The 22,204-nt window shown below is 42.8% G+C and overlaps 1 protein-coding gene across 1 annotated transcript in view; it reads left to right on the forward strand.

Moving 5' to 3' along the window:
• Positions 1-22,204, forward strand: part of FAM124A (family with sequence similarity 124 member A) — a 119,618-nt gene that overhangs the window by 39,521 nt on the left and 57,893 nt on the right. The window lies entirely within an intron of this gene.

Genomic DNA, 22,204 nt, shown 5'->3' on the forward strand with positions numbered 1-22,204 from the left:
TTGACATTCAGTAGAGAAGATATGTTTTCTTCTTTGCTCTGGTGCCTCCCCTACTTTCTACCCTTCACCCTTCTGCTACTGGGCATTACATTGTTGAAATTCAGTGATTACTGGGAAATGCCTTCTGGGCGTTTTAAGGAGTACTGCCATGTCTTTGGAGCTTCTGGTTTCATTAAGCATGGGAAGAGGGGAGTAAATACATAGAAGGAAATGGATGCAGTAGGCTCTTCTGTTGCTTCTGTGGTTAATGTCTTGGTTCAATTACTGGACCCCTTTCTCCTCCCATCCTTCCAGCAATCATCCCAACTCGTTAGAAGTCATTAAGTTCCACTCTTGAATTCAAAATTGAGCATATAGATTTAAAAATGTCCTTTGTATGCCCTACCTGATACATGCTTTCAAGACCCTGGCTTTCTAGAATTACTAATAACAGGTAAATCAGTTCCAGGCATATACAATTTTGTCTTTCTGAAATGCCTCTGCCTTTGGCATCTTGGTTTTCACAAACGGCTACCTGAGAGGAGAAAGCTGATAGCAAGTTAGGCGACGTCTTGAAAGATGCTGGCTGACTGTATTTACTTGAATCACAGATACAGTTTCATAGTTTCTGTTGCTTTTAGCATTAAACATCAGAGGTATAATCCACATATTGCAAAATGTAGTGAGAATTTGGCACATGTCAGATACCTGGTTCAAACTATAGCTAGGCCACATTGCTCAAGTCAAAAAAGTCACCTTGAAATATTTATGATTTAAAGGAAATAGGTAATTTTCAGATTTCTCTTTGAATTATGCAAATAAAATATAATATTGCTTTATTATTCACCGAACTAAACGCTATTTGTTTTCATTTTATTTTATATTGGAGTGTAGTTGATTTACAATGTTGTGGTCGTTTCAGGTATACAGCAGAGTGCTTCAGTTATACATATATCTATTCTTTTTCAGATTCTTTTTTCATAAGGTTATTACACAGTATTAAGTGGAGTTCCTTGTGCTATACAAGACCTTGTTGATTATCTATTTTATATATAGTTTATGTATATGTTAATCCCAACCTTCTAGTTTATCCTCTGCCCACCACCTTTCCTCCTTTGATAACCATGTTTGTTTTTGAAGTCTGTACATCTGCTTCTGTTTTGTAAAGAAGTTTATTTCTATAATTTTTTAGATTCCACATATAAGTGACATTATATTTGTCTTTGACTTACTTCACTTAGAATGTTAATCTCTAGGTCCATCCATATTGCTGCAAGTGGCGTTATTTTAATCTTTTTCATGGCTGAGTGATATTCCATTGTATATACGCGCCATATCTTCTTTATCCATTTATTTGTCAGTGGACACTTAGGTTGCTTCCATGTCTAGGCTATTGTAAGGAGTGCTGCAGTGAACACTGGGGTATATGTATGCTTTTTGAATTATCGTTTTCTCCAGACATATGCTTAGGAATGGGATTGCTGGATCACATGGTATTTCTGTTTGTTTTTAAGGAACCTCAATGTGGTTCTCCTTGCCTGGAAAATCCCATGGGCAGAGGAGCCTGGTAGGCTGCAGTCCATGGAGTCGCAAAGAGTCGGACGCAACTGAGCAACTTCACTTTCACTTTTCACTGTCATGCATTGGAGAAGGAAATGGCAACCCACTCCAGTGTTCTTGCCTGGAGAATCCCAGGGACAGGGGAGCCTGGTGGGCTGCCGTCTATGGGGTCACACAGAGTCGGACATGACTGAAGTGACTTAGCAGCAGCAGCAGCAATGCGGTTCTCCATAGTGGTTGTACCAATTTACATTCCTACCAAGAGTGTAAGAGAGTTCCTTTTTCTCCACACCCTCTCCAGCATTTATTGTTTGTAGATTTTTTGATGCTGGCTGCTCTAGCCAATGTGAAGTGATACTTCATTGTAGTTTTGATTTGCATTTCTCTAATAATTAGTGGTGTTAAACATCTTTTCATGATTTTGTTTTTGTTTTTTTTTTTTTTTGGCCATCTCTGTGCTGAAGAATCGATGCTTTTGAACTGTGATTTTGGAGAAGACTCTTGAGAGTCCCTTGGACTGCAAGGAGATCCAGCCAGTCCATTCTAAAAGAGATCAGTCCTGGGTGTTCATTGGAAGGACTGATGCTAAAGCTGAAACTCTAATACTTGGGCCACCTCCTGCAAAGAGTTGACTCGTTGGAAAAGACTCTGATGCTGGGAGGGATTAGGGGCAGGAGGAGAAGGGGACGACAGAGGATGAGATGGTTGGATGGCATCACTGACTCAATGGACACGAGTTTGGGTAAACTCCGGGAGTTGGTGATGGACAGGGAGGCCTGGCGTGCTGCGATTCATGGGGTCGCAAAGAGTCAGACACGACTAAGCGACTGAAGTGAACTGACTGATGTTGTCTTTGGAGAAATGTCTATTTAGATCTTGTGCCTATTTTTTGATTGGGTTGTTTGTGTTTTTTATATTGAACTACATGTGCTGTTTGTATATTTTAGAGATTAATCTTTTGTTGGTTGCACCATTTGCGAATAGTTTCTCCCATTCTTTGGGTTGTCTTTTTGTTTATGGTTTCCTTTGCTGTGCAAAAGCGTTTAAGTTTCATTAGGTCCCTTTGTTTTTTTTTAATTTTCATTTCTATAGGCTATGGATAGAAGAAGATCCTGCTGCGATTTATGTCAAAGAGTATTCTGCCTATGTTTTTCTCTAAGGGTTTTATAGACTCGGGTCTTACATTTAGGTCTTTAATCCATTTTGAGACTTTGTGTGTGTGTGGTGCTAGTGTTCTACTTTTATTCTTTTACACGTGACTGTTCTCCCAGCACCACTTATTGAAGACTGTCTTTTCTCCAGTGTACATTCTTGACTTCGTTACAGATTAATTGACCAAAGGTGCGGGGGTTTAATTCTAGGCTTTCTATCCTGTTCTGTTGATCTATAAGTCTGTCTTTGCACCGGTACCACAATGTCCATAGCTTGGTAGTATAGTCTGAAGTCAGGGAGCCTGATTCCTCCAGTTCTGGTTTTCTTTCTCAAGATTACTTTGGCTCCTTGAGTCTTTTGTGTTTCCATACAAATTTTAAGATTTTATTATTCTAGAGCTGCACAAAACTGCCTTTGGTAATTTGATAGGGATTGCATTGAATCTGTAGACTACCTTGGGCAGTATAGTGATTTTGACAATATTGATTCTTCCAATGTAAGAACATGGTATAGCTTTCTGTCTGTCTGTGTCATCTTCCATTTCTTTCATCAGCATCTTGTAGTTTCTGGAGTATAGGTCTTTTGCCTCTGTAACTAGGTGTTTTATGGGTGTTTTATTCTTTTTGATGCAATGGTAAATTGGGATTGTTTCCTTAATTTCTCTTCCTGCTCTTTTGTTGTTGGTGTATGGGAATGCAAGAGATTTCTGTGTGTTAATTTTGCATCCTACAACTCCACCAAATTCATATATCAGCTCCAGTAGTTTTCTGGTAGCATTTTTAGGATTTTTTTGTGTGTAGTATCAAGTCATCTGCAAACAGTGACAATTTTACTTCTTTTTTCCAATTTGGATTCCTTTTATTTCTTTTTCTTCTCTGACTGCCAAAACTACGTTGAATAAAAGTGGTGAGAGTGGACGTCCTCGTCTTGTTCCTGAACTTAGAGGAAATACTTTAAGTTTTTCATGTTTGAGTATGATGTTAGCTGTGGGTTCGTCACACACACAATTTTTGTCTTTATTATGTTGACATAGTTTTCCTGTATGCCCACTTTCTGGAGAGGTTTTAAAATAAATGGGTGTTGAATTTTTTCAGGAACTTTTTCTGCATCTGTTGAGATGATCATATGTTTTTATTCTTCAGGCTGTTAATGTGGTGTATCATACTGATTTGTGAATATTGACAACTTGCATCCTTGGGATAAATCCCAGTTTTTCATGGTGTGTTACCCTTTTAATATATTGTTGGATTCATTTTGCTAGTTATCTTGTTGAGTTTTGTGTCGATGTTCATCGGTAATATTGGCCTATAATTTTCTTTTTTGTGATATCTGTGTTTGGTTTTGGTATCAGGGTGATGGTGGCCTCACAGAATAAGTTTGGGAGTGTTCCTTCCTCTGTGATTTTTCAGAATCGGATGGGTGTTAACTGTTCTCTAAATGTTTGATAGAATCAGCCTGTGAAACCATCTGGTCCTGGACTTTTACTCACTGGGAGTTTTTAAATCACAGTTTCAATTTCAGTAGTTGTGGTTTATATTTTTAATTTTTTCCTGTTCAGTTTTGGGAAATTTGCTAAGAATTTGTCCATTTACTCTAGGTTGTCCATTTTATTGGCATATAGTTGCTTATACTAGTCTTTTATGATCCTTCATATTTCTGTATCAGTTTTATAATCTCTTTTGAAATGTGAGAAAAGTTTTCTTCTGTATTTGAAGACTGCCAATTCTTTATGCAAAATGTAATGCATTTGCATAAGTAAAAATTAATGAAAGGACTTTGTTTATAATAAAAGTCCAAAATGAATGTGATTGTTTTTGAGGGAATTTTTCCTTTTTGTGTTATTTAGAATACTTTTTTCCCCCCTCAATCCCTGTAATAATATAAATGAAAGAACGTAAGAAAGCTTGGCCTGAAACCCACTCGAAGGAACCACTGAAAGAATATTTCAAAGAAAAGTCACAGATTTAAATAGCTATACAATCTGTATGGGTACAGGCTTTTGAATTTAGAGCATCCAAGTATGCAAAGAGTAAGAGAAAAAGATTTGTATCATGGGGGTTTCAGGAATTTGGGCTTTTGTCCAAAATGGCAATATGTCAGAGAGTTAAATTAATGTGGGCAGAAATGAATAATGGTTCCCTCTCACAGTTCTTGATTATGGCTGTTTGAATAGGTTACTGTTATTGCATCACTGTAGAAAGAAGCTCTCTGCTCTAGCTTGATACACCTGCCCACCTGTGTGTGTGTGTGTGTTAGTCGCTCCATCGTGTCCAACTCTTTGTGACTTCAGTGGACTATAGCCCATCAGGCTCCTCTGTACATGGAATTCTCCAGACAAGAATAATGAAGTGGGTGGCCATTCCCTTCTCCAGGGGGTCTTCCCAACCCAGGGATCGAACCCAGGTCTCCCACATTGCAGGCAGATTCTTTACTATCTGAGCCACCAGGGAAGTCAGTCCAACTCTTTTAAGTTCATTTTAAAAGTAAAAATTTATATGCTTCAGTCTTTAGCAAATTAAGATGTTTTGGTTGTGGGAGGAGGGACCCAGTAGAGAGAGCACCTTTCTTTTTTCACATTCTCCTTAGCAGTGTGGTTCCCAAGTTTCGTTTTCAACACGCATGCTTTGTTCACTTGAGTGCAGTTATTCATTGAAGACGATCTTGGTTGGGTAGGTTTTAGTTGCTTTCTTAAAATATAGGTTGCATTTCATTTCTTCATCCTGCCCCATTGACTTGACAATCCATATTTCAGAGATCTCCTTCAGTGTTTAATTCCTCTGAAGGAGAAAAGCTGAGAGGTTTGTTTCTGGGAGCTACTCAACTCTTTTAAGAATTTGGAATTATTTTTTTGTAAAACGCACTCTTCTATCTTTTTATAGTTTCTTTACACTGTTGCATTAGTTTCTGCTGAACAGCAAAGTGAATCAGTCATTCATTTACAGATATCCACTTTGCTTTTGGATTCCCCTTTCACTTAGGTCACCACAGAGCACTGAGTGGGCTTCCCAGGTGGCACTAGTGGTAAAGAACATGCCTGCCAATGCAGGAGACAAAAGAGACGTGGGTTCAGCCCCTGGGCCAGGAAGATCCCGTGGAGGAGGACATGGTGACCCACTCCAGTATTCTTGCCTGGAGAGTCCCATGGACTGCGGAGCCTGATGGGCTGCAGTCCATGGGCTTGCAAAGAGTCGGACACGACCAAAGCAACAGCACACAAGCAGAGCGTTGAGTTCCCTGTCCTATACAGGAGGCTCCGTTAGTTATCTATTTTATGTATAGTAGTGTATATAAGTCAATCCCAATCTCCCAATTCATTCCACCCCCTCCCTCACCCTGGTAACCTGTAGGTTTGTTTCCTGCGTTTCTGACTCAGTTTCTGGTTTGCAGATAAATTCACCTGTACTGTTTTTCTAGATTCCACATAGAAGTAATATTATATGATATTTGACTTTCTCTTTCTGCCTTCCCTCATGTATGACAATCTCTAGGTCCATCTAGGAAGTGAATCCCAGAAGATCTTGCTGCAATTCCTGTCAAAGAGTGTCTCTGTTTTCCTCTAAGGCTTTTATATTTAGGTCTTACATTTAGGTCTTTAATCCATTTTGTGTTTATTTTTCTCTATAGTGTTAGGAAGTGTTCTAATTTTATTCCTTTACATGTAGCTGCCTAGTTTTCCCAGCGCCGCTTGTTGAAGAGACTGTCTTTTCTCCATTGTATATTCTTGCCTTCTTTGTCACAGATTAGGTGGCCATAGGTGTGTGGGTTTATCTCTGGACTTTCTGCCCTGCTCCATTGATCTGTATTTCTGTTTTTATGCCAGGACCAAACTGTCTTCGTTACTGTAGCTTTGTAGTATAGTCTGAAGTCAGGGAGCCTGATTCCTCTAGCTCTGTTCTTCTTTGTCAAGATTGCTTTGATTATTTGGAGTCTTTTGTGTTTTTGTACACATTGTGAAATTTTTTGTTCTAATTCTGTGAAAAACGCCCCTGGTAATTTGATAGGGATTGCACTGAATCTGTAGATTGCTTTGGATATTATAGTTATTTTCACAATATTGATTCTTCCAATCCAAGGATATGGTATATCTTTGATTTCTTTCCAGATAGTTTTCTGACTTTGTCTTTTGCCTCCTTCAGTCAGTTCAGCTCAGTTGCTCAGTTGTGTCTTTTTGCCACCCCATGGACTGCAGCACGCCAGGCCTCCCTGTCCATCACCAACTCCCAGAGCTTGCTCAAACTCATGCCCCTTGAGTCGGTGATGCCATCCAACCATCTCATCCTCTGTCGTCCCTTTCTCCTCCTACTTTCAATCTTTCCCAGCATCAGGGTCTTTTCCAATGAGTCAGCTCTTTGCATCAGGTGACCAAAGTATTGGGAGTTTCAGCTTCAGCATCAGTCCTTCCAAAGACTATTCCAGTGAATATTCAGGACTGATTTCCTTTAGGATTGACTGGTTTGATCTACTTGAAGTCCAAGGGACTCTCAAGAGTCTTTTCCAACAACACAGTTCAAAAGCATCAATTTTTTCCAGCAACACAGTTCAAAAGCATCCATTTTCTCCAACACCACAGTTCAAAAGCATCGATTCCTCAGTGCTCAGCTTTCTTTGTAGTCCAGCTTTCACATCCACACATGACTACTGGAAAAACCATAGCTTTGACTCAATGGACCTTTGTTGGCAAAGTAATGTCTCTGCTTTTGAATATGCTGTCTAGGTTGGTCATAGCTTTTCTTCCAAGGAGCAAGCGTCTTTTAATTTCATGCCTCCTTAGGTAGGTTTTTTCCTAGGTACTTTAATCTATTTTATGTGGTAGTAAATGGGATTGTTTCCTTAATATGTCTTTCTGATCTTTGGTTGTTAGTGTATAGAAAGTGTATATTAATTTTGTATCCTGCAATTCATCGATGAACTCTAGTAATTTTCTGATGGCAACTTTAGGATTTTCTATTTATAGTGTCATGTCATCTGCAAACAGTGACAGTTTTACTTATCCTTTTACAATTTGGATTCCTTTTGTTTCTTTTTCTTCTCTAATAGCCGTGACAATGACTTCCAAAACTATGTTGAATCAAAGTGGCAAGAGTGGACATCCTGATTTTATAGAAAATGCTTTCCGCTTTCACCATGGAGTATGATGTTGGCTGTAGATCTGAAGTATATGACCTTAATTATATTGAGGCAGGTTCCCTCTTATCCCACTTTTTAGAGAGTTTTTATCATAAGTGGGTATTGAACTTTGTCATAAAACCTTTTTTGCAGCTATTGAGATGATCATATGGTTTTTCTTCTTCAGTTTGTTGATGTGGTGTATCACACTGATTGATTTGAATATACTGAAGAGTCCTTGAATATCTGGAATAAATCCCACTTGATCAGGGTATACAGTCCTTTTAATTTGTTGTTAGATTTGGTTTGCTAGTATTTTGTTGAGGATTTTAGTGTCTGATTAGATGGAAAGAAAGCCTTCCACCTCCTGAAGCTCACCTCTCCTTTCTTGGCATTGCCTGACTCAGTGGGGAGAGGCAGAAAGGTAGGTGGGTGGGGAGTTGCCAGCCTCTGAAGTTGCCCAAGATATCTCTCTATAAAATATATCTCAGAAATTTGCGTTAATGCTTGATGATCAAAACTACAGCTTTCTGAGGCCAAGACCTGTGTTACACACACTAGAACTAACATGGTACTTTGAACATAGTAGGTTCTCTTTATACATTTTCCTTACTTTTTCTTGAAGAATCATATAAATGATATATACAAGGAAAAGTGCAAATCATAAATACATGCTCGGTGAATTTTCACAAGTTACACCTTTGCCTGAGCAACACCCAGATGAAGAAACAAAGCATAGAAACAGGAGAGGCGGCTTCTCTTTCCCCACTCTTTCCCCTTCCCTTAAACGAACATATTGATTACTCTAGATTGCACAAAGGAGTGGGGGCATATGTGAGTAAAAAGGGGGGAATATGGCCATGTTATCTGCGTTTTTTGTCTTTATAAGGAGATCCCACTTTTTTTTGAAAAGACTGAGGTTGATTGACAAAGATATAGGCCACACCAGAAGATTAATAAAGATAATTAAATAATAATAATTAAATACCAAAGAAACTTGAAATGGAGGAGAAATTTGGATAATGTTAGGAAAGTAAGGTAAACCATCTGTGAGATCCAAGATTCATGTCATTCCCTATTTGAGAACTCTGCCGTGGAATCTGTAGCCATTAGCCACACGTGGCCATTTAAATTTAACATTGCAGTTAATTAAAATAAAAAAATTCAGTTCCGCAGTCTCACTCATTTCAAGTACTCAGTACTTGGGGCTGGTGGCTACCATACTGGGCCGCACACATACAGAACACTGCCATCATTGCAGAAAGTTCTGTTGCACAGCATTCTTCCAGAAATAGGACCCCAATTTGATTTTGAGTTCCCCAGCAGCAAAACCAGAATGGAACATCACCAGTGATGCAATTTACAGTCCACGAGGCAGAAATAGATTGCACTTCAGACTGCTGACTCTGAGTCCTGGGAGCAGCATTGCCCACACCTTCTCACGTCCATCCAGGTGTCGGTAGCCTGCCTTCAACTGTGCGTCTAGAATAACTGCACGGAGGCCTCCCAAGGCTTCCTTACATGGCACCTGCAGGACGGGCAGGGTGCCCAGTCAGTGCAGTGCAACAGAGACAACCCACAGAGGGAGACTGGGCTAAACCAGGTGGTCCCCACCTGCAACTCCTGGGGACTTAACCCCAAAGGGAGGGATCCACCTTCAGTCTTCCCAAAGTTGTTTCTCACAGCCAAGTTTTTGGTAGATTGTAAGTGACAGTGAATTTGGTTTCTTTATTCCTGGCCCAGTCCCTGGAGTACACCTGTTCCCTTGTAGCTGGTAAAGGATGGAGTCGTTTGTCCTGCGACTCACCTGAGCTGGGTTGTGTGTTGACATCTTCTTGAGATGCTCTGAGGAGCCTGCAAAGGACACAGGCCTGAATAGTAGCCCACCACCTCCCTTAGAGACCTACCGTGGGAGTGCCATGGGCTGGTCCACACCTTAAGAAGTAATTTGGGGTCCATCCAGACACGGAGGCACAGCTGAGGACTCAAAGGTCAGTTAAGAGAATGTGGCTGCAGTTTTAGGCTGGACGATGTGGAAAGGAGATCACTCCATGTCTTTGGAGAGGCAAGGGAATTTAACAGTGGTGTCTAAGTTCTTTGGAGGACTTCTTCCATAGATGGTCACTGGCTGTTCTTTGCATTCTCAGAAGGCAGAGGAGGGAACTGGCTTAAACAGAAGGTTTTGTGTATGCTAAGTCACTTCAGTCGTGTCTGACTCTGTGCGACCCCATGGACTGTAGCCCACCAGGCTCCTCTATCCACGGAATTCTCGAGGCAAGGATACTGGAGTGGGTTGCCATGCCCTCCTCCAGGGGATCCTCCCAACCCAGGGATTGAACCTGCGTCTCTTAAGTCTCCTGCGTTGGCAGGCAGGTTCTTTACCACTGAGCCACCAAGATTTAAGTAACATTTGAGTGAGTGAGTGAAAGTTGCTCAGTTGTGTCCGACTCTTTGTGACCCCATAGTAGCCTGCCAGGCTTCTCTGTCCATGGAATTCTCTAGGCAAGAATACTGTAGTGGGTTGCCGTGCCTTCCTCCAGGGGATCTTCCCAACCCGGGGATCAAACCTAGGTCTCCTGCATTGCAGGCGGATTCTTTACCAGCTGAGCTACCAGGAAGTAACGTTTAAAAGGCAAGAAATCCTGGCAAGCGGAATTGTTACCTTTTGAAAGAGCAGCCAGGTTCAGTCTTGGGGATTGTCTTCAGTGGAGAGCTTTTAAGATTTCATCCATGCCAGTTCATTTTATCTGTCGTCTTTACGCAGAGAGGAGATTATCTAGACAATCAGTCCCTAAGTACTGGGGTCATCATTGCCCTGAGGACAGGGAGATGGGTGCTGATGAGGATGCAAATGAGAGAAAAAGTGGCCTCCAGAGACTTAAAAAAAATTTTTTTACTGTAGTAAAATACACATAACAATACACACAGCAGTGAAGTTGACCGTCTGAATCCTTTTTAAATGTATGGTCCAGTAGTGTTACCGCACCCACGTTGTAAAACCATCACCCCTGCCCATCTCCCGAATTCTTCTCATCCTGCAGAGCTGAAGCTCTGTCCTAGTTACACAGTAACCCCTCATCCCCAGCTCTCTCTGGCTCCTGCCAACTATCATTCTACTTCCTGTCTCTATGCGCTTGACTGCTCTAGGAATCTTATATAAGTGGGATCGGACTGTGTTTTGTCTTTTCGTGCCAGGCTTATTTCACTTTGCATAATGTCCTCAAGGGCTTTCCTCGTGGCTCAGAGGTTAAAGCGTCTGCCTGCAATGCAGGAGACCTGGGTTCGATCCCTGGGTCAGGAAGATCCCCTGGAGAAGGAAATGGCAGCCCACTCCAGTATTCTTGCCTGGAGAATCCCATGGAGGGAGGAGCCTGGTGGGCTACAGTCCCTGGGGTTGCAAAGAGTCGGGCACAACTGAGCTACTTCACTTTCTTTCTTTCACTTTCTAACGTCCTCAAGGTTCATCCAAGTTGTAGCCTGTGTCAGATTCCCTTCCTTTTTAAATCTGAATACTATTCTATCATGAACATGCCACATTTAGTTTATCCATTCATCCGCTGATGGACACGTGAAATGCGTCCACCTTTGGACTATTGTGAGTAATGCTGCTGTGAACGTGTGTGTGTGCAAATATCTCCTTGGGTCCCAGCTTTTACTTCTTTGGGGTTTATACCCAGACATGCAATTGCTGAGTCACATGGTGAGTCTGTGTTTAATTTTTGGAAGAAAGTAGCTTTCACATTGTTTTCTGTAGTGGCTGCACCATTTTACGCTTCCACCAGCAACACAGGAGGGTTAGACTTGTTTTTTAAGAAAGTAGAGAGGGACTGCTCTGGTGGTCCAGTGGTTAAGACTTCGCCTCCCGATGCAGGGGGTGTGGGTTCGATCCCTGGTCAGGGAGCTAAAAGCCCACGTTGCCTTGCAACCCAAAAAGCAAAACATAAAATGGAAGCAATATTGTTACAAATGCAATGAAGACTTTAAAAAATGGCCCACATTAAAAAAAAATCTTAAGAAAAAAAAAAAGCAGAGAAAGACTTTGCTCTTTGTTTGTGGGGTTCAGTGGTTACTTCAGTTGTGTCCAACTCTTTGCGAGCCCACCAGGCTCCTCTGTCCATGAGATTCTCCAGGCAAGAATACTGGAGTGGGTTGCCATGCTCTCCAAAGCTTCCCATGGCCCGTTGACAGCCTTTCCAGATGTTCACGAAGGCCCTTTTGTCAGCTGCTCGTCTCTCAGGCTTTACCTCTCACTTCTTACTCCCTCTCTGCCTTCCACGTTGGCCTGCTTTGTCTTCCTCAGATGCAACAGACGCTTTCCTGCCTCAGGACCTTTGCACCTACCGCCCGGGATGGTCTCCTCCAAGATCATCACCCGGTGGATTCCTTCTCATGACTCAGGTTTTAGAGAGCCTTTCCCTGCCGGCCCCACCCATACAGCCTCCTGACCAGTCACCTTACCTCCGCCCTCCCTTGCCCACTGGACAGTGAGAAGGTCCCTTTGGAGCATAAGCCAGATCAGGTGATTCCTGTGCTCGGAACTGCTGCCTGTCCCCTCCCTCGTGGAGCCGGTCTCCTCCCAGTGGCCCTTCCTGCTCTGCTCCCCTCACTGTGCCTCAGCCACCCTGCTGTCACTCTTGACCCTTCCGAACATCCTATGTTGGTTCTGTCCCTCTGCCTGGACCCCCGCCGCCCAGCCGGCCACGTGGCTGTTCCCTCTCCCCCACCCCACCCCCGAATCAGGGCTCTGCTCGTGTGCCCACCAGCGAGCGCTTCCCTCGCCACGATGTTGAAGGGTATCTCTCTCTCCCATTCTCACTCGCGGGCCCCTGCCCCACCAGCCTTTCCCCATAGCGCCGTCCCATTACAGATGTGCAGTGATCCGATAGAGGCTTGTCTGTCTCCCTCACCAGAACCCAGGCACCCGGAGGCAGGGACTTTCCCTGTTGTGCCCACTGCTGGCTCCCTACTGCCTCTGACAGTGCCCGGCACACATCAGACACTCACGGTTGAACAGATGAACAGAGAAAAGGAGACAGAAGGGGAGAGAGGTGGGAACTTGGGCTGTTCTGGGCAGGCCCCCTGGAGGCAGCCTGAGCAGGGGAGAACCCTGGCTGGTGATTAGAAACAGGGAGGGGAGTGACCAGGACCCAGAGGGGAGACCAGGACAGGAGGCACCTGCGGAGGAGCCCTGGGGCCATGGTGTCTGCTGGCGAGCGGGCCTCCAGCACTGAATGCAGGGTCGGGGGCAAAGGGCATGAGTGGATGGCCCCCTACCCCCCTAACCCCTACATCGGGTGAGAACAGTGGCCAGGCCAATAGAAGCCCCTCTTCCCTAGAGCCCCTCAGCTCCCAGGGGAGGTGAGAGAGTAAGGCGTGGGCTCAGCCAGCATCTCTGGGAGGGCTAGACAACACAGGTGACGACGTAACACTATCTACCCTACAGACCGGGAGCCTCTGCTTCCAGCTGCCAGAGACGGACACAGACCACCTCCAGTTGGTCAGCTTCTTGCCTGGGGAGGCGCCTATGCAGGGAAGAGTTTCCCCAAGAGATATTGGGTTGGCAGAAAAGTTCACTCGAGCTTTTGTACATTTTTATGGAAAACCCAAATTTGTTTGGCCAACCCAATAATAATGGTGTGATGGTGAATATCAGTTGGTTGCTTGGGAGTTGCCACGCCATGGGTTTAGTGCATTCTAATACCTTCCTTTCCTGTACCCTCTCAGCGTGTCTACCAGCAGGGGGGACCACTCGCACCCCTGCCCTGCAGACACACCCCAGACATTGCGGTCAATACCTGCCATGCCCAGAATCACCAACAGCAGAGGAGACTGGGAGCGCACTTGTGGACTCAGGAACCCACACCAGCTGTCTTGCTCCCTGTTCTTTTCCAAGGAAGCCAGGTGGGACCTGGGCACTGTGTCTGCCAGCACCCGGCCAGCTTCAGCAACCCTGAAAATCACAGATTCCCTGGGTGCCCCCTCCAGAAACTCGGATCCAGGAGGTGTCGGGAGAAGGGCCTGGGATCCTGCATTTCTAAGTAGCTCCTGGGTGCTGAGGACCTTAGCACCCTCTTTACATGGCCCCTCACTCAGGATATTCTCAGCAGGACTGCCCAGTAGTCTCTGCATGTTTGATTAGCACTGCCTGGGGCACATTCCTTCTAAAAAAGGTATTTTAACTGTACTTAGTAGCAGGCTCAGGACAGACCATCAAGAGTACAAGTCATAATATTGTGATCTCTCACAATATAATCACATGTATTGAATCGTTGTACACCTGAAAACCTAATACAAAGCTGTGTGTTATAAAACTGATCATATCCTGTTCCCAGCCCCAGGCCTGAAGTGCAATGCACAGCGACTACTCAGAACGTGTTAGCTTGTCCCTCCTCCCCCTTGGTCTCTGGGCAGGCCTGCCGTGACCCAAGGAGCAGAGCATCCGCAGATGGAGCAAGGAGGGGTGTGAATGAATGGAGGCCACTGGGCTCGGTACACTTGGTCAGGGTTTCTGGCTCCCACTCCAGACTCTAAAGAAGACTGCTGTTTCCAGCCAACCACGTTGCCTGTACTGGGTTAGTTTATCACTGCACATTGCCCGGGGTGGCTGAAAGTCGCCCCCAGAATATCATTTCCCAGAGCATCTTCCAAGTTTGATATTCCTGCAGAATATATAAGTGACATCGGAGCTCTTTCAGGCCTGGAAGGAAGAGTAATTTTCTTTCAGGTTTAAAAAAAAAAAAAAAGTGAACTGGGCTTCTAGGCTTTTGTAGGACTTGGAATCAGATCTTTGAGGGAGAGGAAGGAAAATGAGGGATTCTAAGCAGTGTTTTCTGCTCTCAGTCCTTAGAGCAGCTTGCCCCTGTGGCCTGCCTGCCTCACTTTGCTTATTTAGTTTGGTCTGTCCTTGGCTCTGCTTCCAAAGGGGTTTGTTTTGGCGGTGGACCTGGAAGAAAGGGCTGCTGATTCTGCCCGTAGCAGGTGGCTCCCAGTAGGTAGGGCCGATCCACTGTAGGCCACATTGTGCCTCTAGTAACTAACTGCCCGGGAAGGGGCAGTCCAGCGCCAAGGCTGGGAGCTGTTCAAGTCGGCAGACACTGTCTCCACTCAGTCAGATATGGGACTGGAGATGGACCAAGATGAACAAGAGAGGCCCGTGCTCCAAGTTCACGGCTGGTCCAGACCATCCCATGGAGTGTGACATGTGCGAGCTATGGTATAGGAAAGTGGGGGGCCGTGGGTTTGCTCCAGGGAAGCATCTCCTTCCAGGGCCGGGAAAACAGGAAGACCATAGCAGAAGGCTTCTGGGAGCCAGCAGTTAGGAGTTGGGGGTCTCGAGCCCACCGATCTAGATTAGATCCTGTTGGGACAGTGCTTAGGGTTTGGCTGGTCCTTCAAACCCCGGGCTGAAAGACCTACTTCAAGTTTGCTTCTGTGTTAGTGTATTCTTCGTTAGCTCCCAATTAGGTATCCTTTCTATTGAAGTATAGTTGATAACACAATATTATATAAGTCACAGGTGTGTGATATAGTGATTCACAATTTTAAAGGTTATACTTCATTAATACTTATTATAAAGTATTGGCTGTATTTCCCGTGGTATATATCTTGTAGCCCGTTTTATACTTAACAGTTTGCACCTCTGAACTCCCTGCCCATTATAGCCCCTCCCCACTTCCCTCTCCCCCTTGGTACCCACCAGTTCTCTGCATCTGTGAGTCTGCTGCTTTTTTTGTTATATTCTCTAGTTTGTTTTTTAGATTCCACAGGTGACATCGTACAGTGTTTGTCTTCCTCTGTCTGCCTTCTTTCACTTAGCAGAATGCCCTCCAGCTCCATCCATGCTGCTGCGAATGGCAAATTTTCATCCTTTTTATGACTGATTAGTATTCTGTTGTGTATATATACTACGTCTTCTTCATCCATTCATCTGTTGATGGGCACTTACATTGCTTTTATATCTTGAATATTGTGAATTTTGCTGCTATGGACATTGGGGTCCATATCTTTTTGAATTTTGGAGGGTGCCTATCTTTTTGAATTAGTGTCTTTGTTTTTTTTTTTTTTTCAAACATACTCAGGAGTGGAACTGCTGGGTCACATGGTAGTTCTGTTTTTAGTTTTTCAGTTTGATATTTTCATTTAAAAATTTTTTATTGTTTTTAAAAGATTTTTTTGATGTGGACCATTTTTAATGTCTTTATTGAATTTGTTACAATATTGTTTCTGTTCTATGGTTTGGTTTTCTGGTCATGAGGCATGTGGTATCCTAGCTCCCTGCTGCTGCTGCTGCTGCTGCTAAGTCGCTTCAGTTGTGTCCGACTCTGTGCGACCCCATAGACGGCAGCCCACTAGGCTCCTCTGTCTCTGGGATTCTCCAGGCAAGAACACTGGAGTGGGTCTCCAGGCAAGAACACTGGAATGGGTCTCCAGTGCATGAAAGTGAAAAGCGAAAGTGAAGTCACTCAGTCGTGCCCAACTCTTAGTGACCTCATGGACTGCAGCCTACCAGGCTCCTCCGTCCATGGGATTTTCCAGGCAAGAGTACTGGAATGGGGTGCCATTGCCTAGCTCCCTGACCAGGGATCAAACCCATGCACCCTGCATTGGAAGGCAAAGTCTTAACCAGTGGACTACCAGGGAAGTCTCTATTATATTTTTATTAGAAAATAATCAAACCACATTACCCAAAATATTTTGGGGAATTAGAGATTAAAAAGAAAATTACTACCACCATAACAGAGCACTATGCTATATTTTCTGCCAGGTTTTTTGGTCATGTAAGCAGGGACGGGGGATCTGATGGGCTGCCGTCTATGGGGTCGCAGAGTCGGACACGACTGAAGCGACTTAGCAGCAGCAGCAAGCTGTATATGTTATGCCAGCTTTCTGACAAACATGAGAGAAATATACATATACACATACAAAGGGAAACTGTGTATTTCTCACTTATCCCCAAGAAAGTTAGGAAAAGAATCTCTTGCTAAAGGGCTTCAGACCTTTGGGTTAGACTCTCCCACCACCAACCTTCCAACCACCCAGATGGAAGGTCAAACATTGTTTAGACTTTAAGGAACTTTCCACTGGATTCTTGGCTTTATACTGGGAGAATGAGCCCCGGGGTCCTCTGGAATTTTATGCTTAAAGAATTTCTGTGCTCAGATACAGGGTTCCACGAGTCAGGATTTTGTCACCTCAAAGGAGTCACCTTCTTCCCGGGGTAGTCTGGAAGGGGGTGTGTGTGAGGATAAACTTAATATGCATCAGTGCGGCTGTCACAGCGTCTGCCCAGAGCAGGTGCCCAGTAAACACCTGCTTCTGGGGAAAAAAAACCCTGCGTGTCAAGCACAACTGGCCTCAGAGTTTTAGAACCACTCAGCAGGCCGCATGGGGGGGGGGGGACCCACTGTCGCCCGTGCTGCAGTCAGTGGCAGCGGGGAGATCTGCAGGCCCTCAGCTAGGAACCTGCCCTTTCCCACTGAGCGACCTCTAGCTGTGACCTCTCTCTCCCTCTCTCTGCTATCTGGACCAAGGGTGGGGGGCGGTAAACAGTGGGCCTTGAAGGGAGGCAGGAAGGAATAGGAAGGACTAAAGGGCCTCAGTCATGGGAGGCAGAGCCTGGACTGCCTCCAGGGCAGGCCTGCAGGGCACTCTGTCCATCTGCTGCTGAAAGCTGTGTGCCACCAAGCTGCCCCTGCTCCCAGGAGACGAGCTGGGACTCTAGATCAAGCCGAGAGCACTTTCTGTCTGTGCACAGGAAGGAAGCGGCTGGGTTTGACCATCCTGCTCTGCCTGCAAGGGGCCTGGATGGTTTCCTGCCCCTGGACCTCACTGCATCCCTGGAGATGCCTGTTCACTGAGTCCTTGCCCGGACAAACACGGGGATGTGCACCCTGGCACACAGTTACCATAGTTAGCAAGCGATGGCATCACATCTCCATGGTGTCGCACAGAGGGGATTGCCCTTGGTCACGTCAGCCTTTTCTAATGGGCTTCAGACCCAGTGACCTATAAGTAGGGGAAATGTGGTTAAAACAGGAATAAATTTCACCTGGACACCCAGACATCTCCAGTCCACCTTGGGGTGGAAGCGAGTCAACGGTATCCCTCATTTCACAGCTACTTATTGAGAATATTATATAATGCTATTTTTTCCCAATACTTCCTAATGTTTGTATATGGCATCTGTAAATTATATACTAACTTCTAAAATATCTTAAGTATATATATATATATATATATATATATATACACACACACACACACATACACACATACAGCCTTCCTCTCTGGTCAGTTGTTAGTTGACTGTGTATATGTGCGTGCATGCACGCTCAGTTGCTTCAGTGGCTTCCGACTCTTTGCGACCCCATGGACTGTAGCCCACCAGCCTCCTCTGTCCATGGGATTCTCCAGGCAGGGATACTGGAGTGGGTTGCCATGCCCTCCTCCAGGGGAATCTTCCCAACCCAGGAATCAAACTCTCATCTCCTGCATTGCAGGCAGACTCTTTACTGCTGAGCCACCAAGAAAGCCTGACTGTGTATATGCAAGGATTTATTTCTGGGCTGTCGAGTGTACCCCACTCGTCTATGCATGCATTTTTACGCCAGTACCATACTATTTTGATTACTGTGGCTTTATAATACAGCTTGAAGTCAAGAAATGTGATGTCCCCAGATCTGTTATTCTTTCTCAGGATTGCTTTGGGTATTCTGGGTCTTTTGTGGTCCCATATAGATGCTAGAATGGTTTCTTCTCTTTCTGTGGGGAAAAAGTGCCATTGGGATCTTAATAGGGATTGGATTGAATCTATACGTGTCTTTGGGTTATGAATAGTTTCAACAATAATAGTTTTTATAATCCATGAACATATAGGATACCTTTCCATTCATTTGTGCCTTGAATCTTCAGTTTCTTTTATCAATGTCTTGCGGTTTTCAGTGCAGAGAACGTACACATCTTCAGTTAAATTTATTACTAAGTATTGCATCATTTTTGATGCTATTGTGAATGAGATCATTTTCTTTATTTCCTATTCAGATAAATTACTAGTAGTTTATAGAACAATTGCTGATTTTTATATGTTAATTTTGAATCTTGCAACTTGTCTGAATTCATTGGTTAGCTCTAACAGTTTTTTTGGTGAAGTTTTTACAACTTTTTATATATTTGCAAATAGAGACCATTTTACTTCTTCCCTCCCAGTGTTGATGCCTCTTATCTTTTTCCTGCCTGATTGTTCTAAGAGTCCACGCTGTGTGGAATAGGATTGGTGAGAGTGGGCACCACGGTCTTGTTTCCAATCTTAGAGGAAAAGTTTTCAGCCTTTCACCAATGAGTATGATATTAGCTGTGGCATGTTATATAAGCCCTTGAGTATCATGAAGTATATTCCCTCCGTATCTAATTTGTTAAGAATTTTTAACACGAATAGATGTTGAATTTTGTCAAATGCTTGTTCTGCATCTCTTATCATTTGATTTTTTTCTTTCATTCTATTGATGTGGTATATCATACCACATACTGACTTGCAAGTATTGAACCATCCTTGTATTGTGGAACAGTCTTACTTGATCGTTGTGAGTGATCCTTTTAATCTAGTACTGAATTTGGTTTGCTACTCTTTTATTGAGATGTCCACATCAATATTCATTAAGGATATGGCTTCTAGTTTTCTTGTAGTGTCTTTTTCTGGCTTTGGTGTCAGGGTAATACTATCCTTATAAAATGAATTTAAGAGTGTTCCCTTTTCACTTTTTTTTGGAAGAGGTTGAGAAGGATTTAATTCTTCTTTAAATGTTTGTTAAAATACATCAGTGAAGCCGTCTGATTCTGGGGGTTTTTTTGTTGAGAGATTTTTGATTACTAAGTTAATCTGCCTACCAGTAATTAGTCTGTTCAGATTTTCTACTTATGATTCATTCTTGATAGGTTGTATGTTTCTAACAATTTTTCCATTCCTTCTAAATTGTATCATTTATTGATACTTTTTTATAGCATTTCTCATAATCCTTTGTATTTCTGTGATATTAGTTACAATGTCTCCTCTTTCATTTATAACTTTTACATTTGGGTTCTCTATTTTTTCCTTGGTTTGTTTAGCTAAAGTCTTGTCAATTTTGTTTATATTTTCAAAGAACCAACACTTAATTTGGTTACTGCTTTCTGTTGTTTTCCTGTTCTCTATTTATTTCTGTTCTGATCTTTATTACTACCTTCCTTTGGCTAAACTGGGGTTAGTCTTTTTTCTGATTCTTTGAGGCATAGATTTAGGTTGTTTATTTGACGTGTTTCTGGTTGCTTATGTAGGTGTTTTTTTCATCGTTATGAACTTTCCTCTTCCAACTGCTTTTTCTGTATCCCATAAGTTTTAATATCTTGTTTTCATTTTCATTCACCTAAAGGTACTTTTCGGTTTCTTCTTTATTATTTGACCCATTGATATTTCAGAAGAGTGTTGTTTAATTTCTGTGTGTTTGTGGTTTTTCCAGTTTTCCTCCTGTCACTGATTTCTAATTTCATGCCATTGTGGTCAGAGAAGATACTTGGTATGACTTCAGTTTTCTTGAACTTGCTAAGACTTATTTTATGGCCTAACACACAGTCATTATCTTAGAGAATGTTCCACGTGCATTTAAGAAGAACGTGTGTTCTGCTGTTGTTGGTTAGAGTGTTCCGCACATGTCTGTTAGGGCTGCTGATTTGCTGTTTACTTGTTGATTCTCTGTCTGAACGGTCTATCCATTGTTGAGAGTGTTTTACCAAAAAATTCAACTATTATTTATTGTTTCTTCTTTTGCCACGTTAGTTTTGCTTTACATATGTATGTGCTCCAATACTGGGAGCAGAAATTTTAAACCTGCTGTATCTTTTAGAAGGATTGACCTCTTTGTTATTATATGATGACCTGCTCTGTATTTTTGTTTAAAGTTCTATTTTGTCTAATATAAATATAGCTACTCCTGGTTTCTTTTTTTTTTTTTTTTTGGTTACCATTTGCTTTAAATATCTTTATCCTTTTCTGAAAGTCTATATCCATTTTTAAAGCTATAGTCAGTCTCTAGGCAGTATCTAGTAGTATCATTGGACCTTGTGTTTTTTTTAATCCATTCTTTGTCTTTTGATCATGGTGCAATCCATTTATGCTTAGGGTAATTATTGATACTTAAGGGCTTAATTGTGCCATTTTGTTCATTGTTTTCTGGCTGATTTTTAGATCCATTGTTCCTCCTTCTTCTGCAGTCTTGTTTTGATATTTTTTGGTATCAGCATGCCTTCTTTATCATATTCCTTTGTGTAATTGCTACAAGTTTTTCCCTTGTGGCTACCATGAGGCTTATATAAAGTATCTTAGAATTAATACCCTATTTTAAACTGATACCAAGTTAACTTTAACAGCATTCCTAAAATTTTGCACTTTTACTTCTTTCCTTACATTTTAGGTTTTGATGTTACACATTACATATTTTTATCTTGTGTATCTCATAACAGATCATTGTAGTCATAATTTTTACTCACATTTTTAAACTTTTAAATTAGAGATGTAAATGAATTACACACCACCATTACCATATTACTGAGTTTGCCTATATATTCACCATTACCAGTGAATTTCACACTATCTTATTATGCTTTAATAATGTTAAATGGCATCCTTTTACTTCCACTCAAATAACTCCCTTTAGCATTTCTTGTAAAGTGGGGTTAGCGGTTGATTTTCCTTATACAAGCATTTGTTTGTTTGGCAAAGTCTTTATCTCTACTTCATTTTGAAGGCAAGTTGTGCTGGGTACAGAATTATTGGTTGACACTTTTTCTTTCAATATTTTGAATATATCATCCCATTTTCTCCTCACCTTAAAACTTTTCTGTTGAGGCCCACATCCCTTGGATAGCGGTGTGGTGCACCCAGCCACACGATGGAGCCTGGGTCCAGTGTGGAGAGCCCTTCCTCCTGGGACATGGGGTGTGGCTGGAAAGGTGGCTGCCCCCTTGCCCATCACACACTGCACATTCTTGGGGAACCTGGTGCTAAAACATTCGTAGACAACCTGCTTCTGGGTGGAGGTTTCATACCTAGCAGAGCAGCTCCCTCACTGCGGTCTAGTAAAAGTCAGTCCTCAACAAAGGGGTTTGAAACTAAAAAAAAAGAAAAGAAAAATAAATAGATAAAATAAATTAGTAAAAAATTTTTTTTCTGTTTAGAAACCCACCAGTAGTCTGTGGGAGTAACTTTGTATATAATGTGTTTCTTCTCTATTGTTGCTTTCATAATTCTTTGTCTTTGTCTTTTGGCATTTTAATCATAATGTGTCTCAGTGCTGTCTATTCAGGTTCAACCTGTCTGGGGTCCTTTAGGCTTCATGGATCAGCATGTCCATTTATCTTCGTAGGTTTGGGAAGTTTT

The sequence above is a fragment of the Ovis aries genome, chromosome 10, assembly GCF_016772045.2.
Source record: "Ovis aries strain OAR_USU_Benz2616 breed Rambouillet chromosome 10, ARS-UI_Ramb_v3.0, whole genome shotgun sequence".
In the NCBI taxonomy this organism is placed as follows: domain Eukaryota; kingdom Metazoa; phylum Chordata; class Mammalia; order Artiodactyla; family Bovidae; genus Ovis; species Ovis aries.